Source organism: Nannospalax galili, unplaced genomic scaffold (genome assembly GCF_000622305.1).
Source record: "Nannospalax galili isolate Female #2095 unplaced genomic scaffold, S.galili_v1.0 scaffold819, whole genome shotgun sequence".
Classification (NCBI taxonomy): domain Eukaryota; kingdom Metazoa; phylum Chordata; class Mammalia; order Rodentia; family Spalacidae; genus Nannospalax; species Nannospalax galili.
Window position 1 is genome coordinate 1,425,388 of NW_008343717.1, and position 8,700 is coordinate 1,434,087.

The window sequence follows — 8,700 nt, forward strand, 5'->3', positions numbered from 1 at the left end:
GGTTATCAGAGTATAAGGGCTCTAGTCAGGGGAGGGAGGCTATGGGAGGGTGCTACCTGGGAAGTGGGTTTATAAAAAAAATTCTTCAAAGCATAAAAATTTTGCTCCTTAATAACTAGTAGATGTGAAAAACATTACCATTGAAATCTACCTGATGACTTTATATCCATGCTCAGATGCCAAGGAGCTCAGAAAGTAACCAACTGCGACTAGTAATAATCGGATACATAGAGATTAGAGACACATGTGCAAACATCTAAGCATCAGTAGCATTTAAAATGAGTTTTTCTGCATAAAACATTATATTATCTTATGAAATGGAGATCTTTTTTAAAGGTTAAAACCTCATTTAATTTTATGTCTTATAGGGTTTATACTGAGTACATATTGTATAACTGTATTAATTCAACTGTAAAACTAAAAATTTACAGCCAATATTGAAATAGATGCATTTTAGCTCTGGAAATTGTTATTGAATGTCTATGCTGTTGTCATGAAATGCATCTTCTAATTAAATAAAGAAACTAAAAGAAAAATATATTTCTTTATAATTCAGACTTGGTAGGTTTATGTGTCTAAATATTTGCTCATTCTTTCTAGTTTACTCAATTTAATGGCATATAGTATTTGAAGTAAGTTCATATGATCCATCCTTTGTATGGCTATTTCCATGGCATCAGTTGTAATCTTCTCTTTCATTTCTTATTTTCATTAACAGAATTAAAGATAAATAGAAAGAATTGACTAATGGTAATGTATCAAATTAAAACATTTCTGAACATCAAAGAAAGCAATTAATAGAATGAAAAGATCTCCTACAGAATGGAAGAAGATTATTGACAGCTATTCATCCAACATAGAATTAATAGCCAGACTATTTTATTTTTAAAGAAAAAAAAAGAAAAAAAAAGCTCAAAAATTGAGCACCAAAAGATCAGGTAATTCAATCAATTAATGGACTAATGAACTAAACAGTTTCCAAAAGAAGCATAAATAGCTGACAACTGTATGAAAAAGATGTTCAACATCTTTGTCCAGCATGGAGATACAAACCAAAACTATCATCAAGGTACCATCTCCCTCTGTGTCGTTTATGAGAATGTAAAGTAGCACAGCCACTATGGAAATCACCATGGGAGATATTTGTAAAACTAAAGCAAGAATTACAAACTGACACAGCTATGGCACTCCTGAGAGGCAGTCAAATGTGGGAATGCTGACTCTAAAGGCACCATCTCTGTCAAAATTCACTCACCTTTTTGGATCTTTTGTTTTAATAACTTGTTAATTGCATAACTAAGTTCCTTGAGGAGAGGGGTCTTCTTTCATATCCTCCTTTTACATTCTTCAACATGCGAAATAAGGAAGATACTTCCAAACCAAATTGTCCTAAGGATTTAAAATTATGGCTTGGGAGGAAATTCACATCTGAGGCAATTTCCCTCCAGTAAATAATCAACCCATGTTCCTCTGTAATGAGCCTAGGTCAGCAAGTGAATTTTGTGTATTCATCACAGAAATTTTGACCATGTTCTCATATATATAAAATAGACTTGGTGGCCTTCCCTAAGGCATTGTGGGCTGTTGACAGTTGCTGCAGAAACAGGGGGTCACATTTTCCCAGGGGTGTAGGCACTGGTGAGTTGCCCTTGATCAAGTAAGTAGCCCCCCGCCCCCTTGCTCATTCAAGCAACTCTAATTAAACTCAGTGGGTCACACATACCAAAAAAAAAAAGTGGGAGGGGGTCTTGGGAAGAAGGGGTTCAATGGGAGGGGAGTAAGAGCGGATAATGGAGGGCTGTGATCAAAGTACATCTTTATATGTATGAAATTGCAAATGAATAAACAATCTTTTAAAAATAAGAGGCTGAGATGTGCTTCAGTTGGTAGACTGATGGCCAACATGCAGATGGCCTATCTGCATATGAAGCAAGTGTGGACCCCACCACTAAGGTACATCCCCAGTCTCCTCTACCTTACTTCCTGAGCAGGGGGAGGTTTACATGAGATCAGAAGGCTGGGAGTAAAGTGAATAGATAACAAGATGTGCTCTTACTCCACTGAGGAAATGGCTATTCACGTTTCCTCTTGCATCTAATTAGTTTGTAGTGAGAGTTGTTGTCAGTTTGGAAATGAGCCTCGGACTCTACCCTCCCCACCCCCTTGCAAGCCTCCTCAGCCTCCCAAGCAGCTGTGGCTCAAGTTTTCATCCCTGCAGGGTTTAGAAAGACATTGATATTAGGAGAAGTGTTCCACCTGGTGGCCAAGTCCAATTTATAGCAGGTTCTCTCCAGGGCTTCTCAGACAAAGAAAATAACGCAAGGATTGATTTGTCTTAAAAACCCATTATCAGTGTTTGAAAAAAATATTATTTTGAAATTTTAACATCTTAGTAAATTCATTAAAGTCATACTTACAAAATGAAAATAGACTCAACTCCATTATTCCTGTGAAAGTAGGAAATGGACTTAGGAAGAAGGGTTTCAGTGGGAGAGGAAGGGAGGGGGAGAGAGGGGAGTGTGGAAGTGAAAATCACCACTTTCGTGTCTTCTTTTGTGTATTACCCCCTGAGCTTATTAGAGGTGCTTGTGTGAGTGTAGGTGTTGTGCTCGAGTGCAGTGCCTGCAGAGGCCAAATATTAGTAATCCCAATCTTGAGCAGGTCTTGTGTGGGTAACCATAGCTGCACTGAGTTCATGAGTTCAACCATCGTGTCATGTCTAGAAAACATCTTTTTTGCTGCACATCTCCCTGTCCTCTGCCTCTTACATTCTTTCCATCCCGTTCTTCCATCATGTTCCCTGAGCCTTGAAGAGCTCCTTCCTTGTCTATAAAAAGAGGCAGTGTAGGAGTGCTAAGTAGACCCAAATTAAAATTCTGACTCTATTAGCTGAATGAATGATCTTGGTCAAGTTAATGCCTAAAATCAGGAGGCCTCCTTCCCAGTCCTGGGTCCGATACTATGGTTCCATATAAATCATGTAAGTTGTCACCTTTACCCACAATGAAAGCTCCCATAGATAATGCCTAGGCTGCCTTCTAACCTAAATCAACATAGAGACTTAACTGAGTGTTAGAGTAATTCCAGAATCCCTTGCAGATACTAAATTCCTTGAATGCTTAATTAATTCCTTTATATAAAATGCCAAAATCATCTTCATATAACATACGCACAACCTCTCATTATTTTAAAACACTTCTGGATTACTTATTATACCATTGTAATGTAAATGTGAAGAAAGTCGTTGTTATACTATATTGCTTACAGAACAATGATAAGAGAAACAAATCTGCACATATTTAATACAGTGTTTTTTGGTTTGGAGAAGTTCTGGAGAAGCTTGGCAGGGGGCTTTTTTGTTTGCTGGGTTAGTTAGTTGATTGTTGTTCTTTTTTTTAAATAGAAGGAAGAGTTTATCTGAGCTTACGGTTCCAGGGGAGTTACAGTGTTGTTGTTTTAAAGTAGGGTCTCACATATCCCAAGTTAGCCCTAAACTCCCTAGCCAAGAAGGACCTTGAACTTCTGATCTTTCTCCAGCTCCAGAGAACTGGGATTATTGCTGCACACCCCCACACTCAGCGTGTGTGGTGCTGGAGATGAAACCCAGGAATGTGTGCATGCTAGGCAAGCACTCTACCAACTGAACAATCTTTTTAACAGATACAATCTTTTTAAACGGATTTAGGAGAGATGCATCAGAGGTTAAGAAGAGCATGCACTACTCTTGCAAAGACCTGATTCGCTTCACAGCACTCAGGTCAGGTGCCTACAACTGCTTGTAAGTTCAACTCCAGGGGGTCCAACACCCTCTTCCGGCCTCTTTAAGCGCTGGCCTCATGTGCACAACACCTGCACACAGACACGTAGTAGACACATAATTAAAAATAAAATCATTTTTTCAGGGCTGGAGAGATGACTCAGCGGTTAAGAGCACTGGTTGTTCTTGCAGAAGACCCAGGTTCAAATCCCAGCACCTACATGGCAGCTAACAACTATAACTCCAGTTCCAGGGGATTTGATGGCCTCTTCTGTCCTCTGTGGGCATTGCACGACCTGGGTGTGCTTACCTACATACAGGTAATACACTCATACACATAAAATAAAAATAATAAATAAAAATAAAAAATGAAATCATTTTTAAATGTATTTATATTTGGAGCTGGAGAGATGATTCAGCAGTTAAGAACACTGGCTGCTCTTGAAGGAGACCTGGGTTCAATTCTCAGCACCTACATGGTGGCTAACAACCATCCATAAGTCCAGTTCCAGGGGATCCAATGCCCTCTTCTGAGCTTCATGGATATTCCATGACACGGGTGCATTTATACACATACAAGCAATATACTCATGCATAAAATAAAAATAACAAAAAAAAATGTTAAATATATTTACATTTGCTGTTGATTGAATATACTGATCAGAACCCACAGATACAAAGCACCAAGTGTTGCCCTGGATCTAAAAGAAATGTGTTTGGCTGTAAAGGGTTGGCCTGAGAGTGCAAAGAACAGGCATATATAGTCAAAACTAATGACAACTGAAGCAGCAACCAGGTAACCATGCACAGAAAGACAGGTTTATGTTCTCTGTGGAAGTAAAAGATTTGATTGCTCTGTACTAGAAGATGGAACAGTAACCATTAGTGATTTGGAAAGATAGGAAGAGGGGAGTAAGAGAAAGGCTAGATAGCGGATATCAAAGTGAACCTGGACACCAGGAATTGTTTCTAGTGCTCTAAAGATAGAGGGATAACTACAGTGTAGAACAATTTAGTATGTATTTCAAAATACTAAGAGTACAGAGATTCTCAGAAAAGGAAATGTGTCCAAGAAGATAAAGTGTTCTGATTGATCTTAGCACACTGTGTAAATGAATCAAATTATGCTGTGTCCCACAAATATGTTCAAATATGATGTGCCAACTACAAATGCAAATAAGAACCAGGCACGGTGAGGCAATGTACCTGCAATCCCAAGACAGAAACAGGAAGATCCTGAGTTTGAAGTCAGTCTAATCTACCTTGTTACAAAACAGAAAAAGTTAGAGATTGGGCTTGTAGATCAGTAATAGAGCACTTTCCCAGCATGTACAAGGCTCTGGATCCAATCCTCATCACCACACACACACACACACACACACACACTTAAATAATAAGATAAAAATACTTGTGAAAAAAGAAAAGTCTTCATGTCTTCTTGTTAGAGCCCCAAGAAGGAGGTACAAGCTCCCAGGAGCTGTCAGTGCTGCAGCCACGGGAACACCACTGGTGAAGGACCACCTGTCTTCTAGACAGACATGGAGTCTAGGGGTACATGTTACCGGTAGAGCACTTGCTTAGCATGCTCAAACTCTGAGTTCTATCTTCAGCAAATAAAGAAATAAAAGCAAAGCAGGAAAAGTCATACTCAGAAGCATTTCTAATATATCTGCTTAGGCTGGGTGTGGTTTTGTGGATTACACCTGTGATCTTAGTACTCAGGAGGATGAGGCAAAAGGATGACAAGTTTGAAGCCAGCCTGGGCCACAAAGTAAAGCTGGGCATGGCGGCACACACCTTTAGTTTCAGCAGAGGCAGGGGGAATCTCTGTGAGATCGAGGTCCCTCTGGTCTATATAGCGAGTTCCAGGCCAGCTGGGAATACAGGGAGACACTGACTCAAAAAAAAAAAAAAAAAAAAAAAAAAAGGAAGAGGGGGAGGAATAAAAGGAGAAGGAAGAGATCTGGCATCTTAGAGGAACAAGGGTTCCTAAAAGTAGCTTTCCCTCCCCTCTCTGTCAAGGCTTTTGTTAGGTGCTGCGAACAAAGGGATACCAGAGAGCAATCCCTCAGGATAGAATGTTCCTTCTCCCCTCTAAAATAAGGTCATGAGAAGCATCAAATAAATATCACCTTGTGGTCGGACTTAAATAGCATGTAGGTATTGCACACATTATGAACAAAGTGGTTGAAACAAAAGCATACCTGGTCTGTGACCTGAGTCACTCTCTTTACCCATCATCATTTAGTGTCAAAGACAATGAATCTCCTCACAATTTACAGGGTCATTGTTCACTCAAAGACCATCAGATCATAGCAAAATAAACACTTTCAATTGTAAACCTCAGTTAGCATTACTCCTTTCATAAAACAGTGCAAGGTCACCCATAAGTCCCTCCTAGCTTTGCACTTCTATGAGCAAGTGCTGGGATGGAGCAAGTGGACGTTCTGTCTGATGGAGCTCAGTTCTGCAGAAGGTGAATCAAAGGCAAGATAGAGTCCTGCTCTCTCTTGAAAACAAGAGAATGTTTGGACATTGGGGGAACACCGCCTCCCAGTCAAGGGCAGAACACCACCTTGGGACAGTAAGAATGGTACTGGATGGGCTTGTTTTCCTTTCTCATGGACTAGAGCTCTGGGAAAGAGTTTGGTTAGTAACAGTCTGATGGAGCTCAGTTCTGCAGAAGGTGAATCAAAGGCAAGATAGAGTCCTGCTCTCTCTTGAAAACAAGAGAATGTTTGGACATTGGGGGAATACCGCCTCCCAGTCAAGGGCAGAACACCACCTTGGGACAGTAAGAATGGTACTGGATAGGCTTGTTTTCCTTTCTCATGGACTAGAGCTCTGGGAAAGAGTTTGGTTAGTAACAGAAAAGAAAAACAACACTTTACTTGGAACTTTGCTTTTTTATGTCTCGCACACTGGATCCTTGGCTGACCCTGCTCATTAGGTATAAATTCACCTTTATCCACCTGAGAGAGAAGTCCTTTGCCTTCAATCATTTCGTCATCCACCAGCAGACCTGAGTTGCCACACAGCCAACTAGACAGGATAACGGGAAAAGAACCACACAACAAGCCTTCAGGGAAATCTCCCAAATTGACTTTGCTTTTTTTTTGGGGGGGGGTCTTTTTGAGACAGGGTCCCCCTGTAGCCCCAGCTGGCCTGGAACTTGCTATGTAGACCAGGCTGATCCACCTGCCGCTGCCTCCCGAGTGCTGGGATTAAATGAATGTGCCACCACGCCAGGCTCCAAGCTGACTTTTATGGCTGTTCAGGCAGTGGCGGGAAGTTCCCCACCACATGATTTAGCCTGGGATAGCCTATGTGACAAGGAGCATAGGGGAGCCAGGAACTGGATAGGATCATACATCATGGGCCATGGAACCACAGCACAGTGTGGCGCATGGCCTGATTTCTTCATGCTGTGGGATCTGGTCAGCTTAGAGTGACCAGAGTCTGAGGCAGGTCCATGATCTGACACCAGGCAATACCTCAAGACGAGAAGAGAGCAGCAGGTGTGATAGACAGAGGTCAGGACTAATGATGGATTGTGGGAGGGGCTCAGCTGGGCCTTCCAGGGATGGTAACAAGAGAAATAACCCACGCACCTGCAGACCCATTAGCACAATCAGACTGTAAACAACACTGCAATTCATTTACTCCCAAAGGCTTAGGAGAATGAGGGCATCTAATTTGAATAAAAATTTGCATGGTGTGGTTTGCATACTATTTACATAATTTTAGTGGACCCACATGTGAAGAGGTTCCTGTGGAGGATGGAACTTCAGTGTCCAGTGGACTCCCAAGGACTCTAGTTTTCAGTCCAGCCTGGACAAATAGCCACTTAGTGTGGTAGACTACAAACAGCTGCCAATTCTTGAGTGCCCCTCCCTGTGAGAGGTGCTGTCCACCTGTCCTCCAGGGCAGGCCCTGGTAGAAACTACGGACTTTTTCTGCCCTAGTCTCAGAACTCCCCAGACATCACTTGTGCCTCCTTCCATCAGCATGTCTCCTTCCCAAACACGGACCACCAGGATGAACCCCAGCCCCCAGGCTGAGCTGGCAGTCAGGGCCCAGCAGCCTAGGATAAGGGTTTCCACCTTCTACCGAGGAGATCCATAGGCCTCCCTAGGGTGCTCCGCTTACCCCGTACTGCCCCAAATTGCTCCCAGAACCCCTCAGGAGCATGAGGCATCAGCCCCTACAGACCCTGAGTTTTGTTGCTGCTATTTGGGGAGAGGTTGTTGTTGTTGATGGTTGGTTGGTTTGGCTTTTAGTATTTATTTAGATGCCTGTTGTGGCTGTACCAACATAACTATTGTTTTTCAGAGTGGTGTCGTGTGTCTCGCACTAGACTTGTCTTGTTCCTTTAACTAATGGGAACCCCTTTCAGTGGAAAACCTGAGTTGTTTCTCTCTGTGCAAAGTAGGTCTGCAATGACAGGAGACGCTCATTGTTAGGGTGCCTGCAGACTCCTAAAATGGTGTCACAGTTCACATATTCTAAAACAGCAAATCCGAGTTTAGCCTGGGAAAGTCCCTCTGCTTAGAAAATAATCTAATCAGTAGTGTAGTGAGGCTGCAGGTTTGCATTCTTTGCAAGTATCCACATAGTGATCATGATTGTTCTGAGAACCATACTTGGAGAAACACTTCTTTTGTTGAAAGGACATGACAGATAAATCTACAACTATGTGATGGCATTCTGTACAGTCTGGAGAATAATCTATGATGGCCATTCTTCTGTTTTGAATGAGGAGGTTTATTATGTATATAGCAAGCAAAAGTAAAATAATAAGAAATATTGCCGGGCATGGTGGCGCACACCTTTAATCCCAGCACTTCAGAGACAGAGGCAGGTGGATCTCTGTGAGTTCAAGGCCAGCCTGGTCTACATAGCGAGTTCCAGGACAGCTGGGGCTACAGGGAGACCCTGTCTCA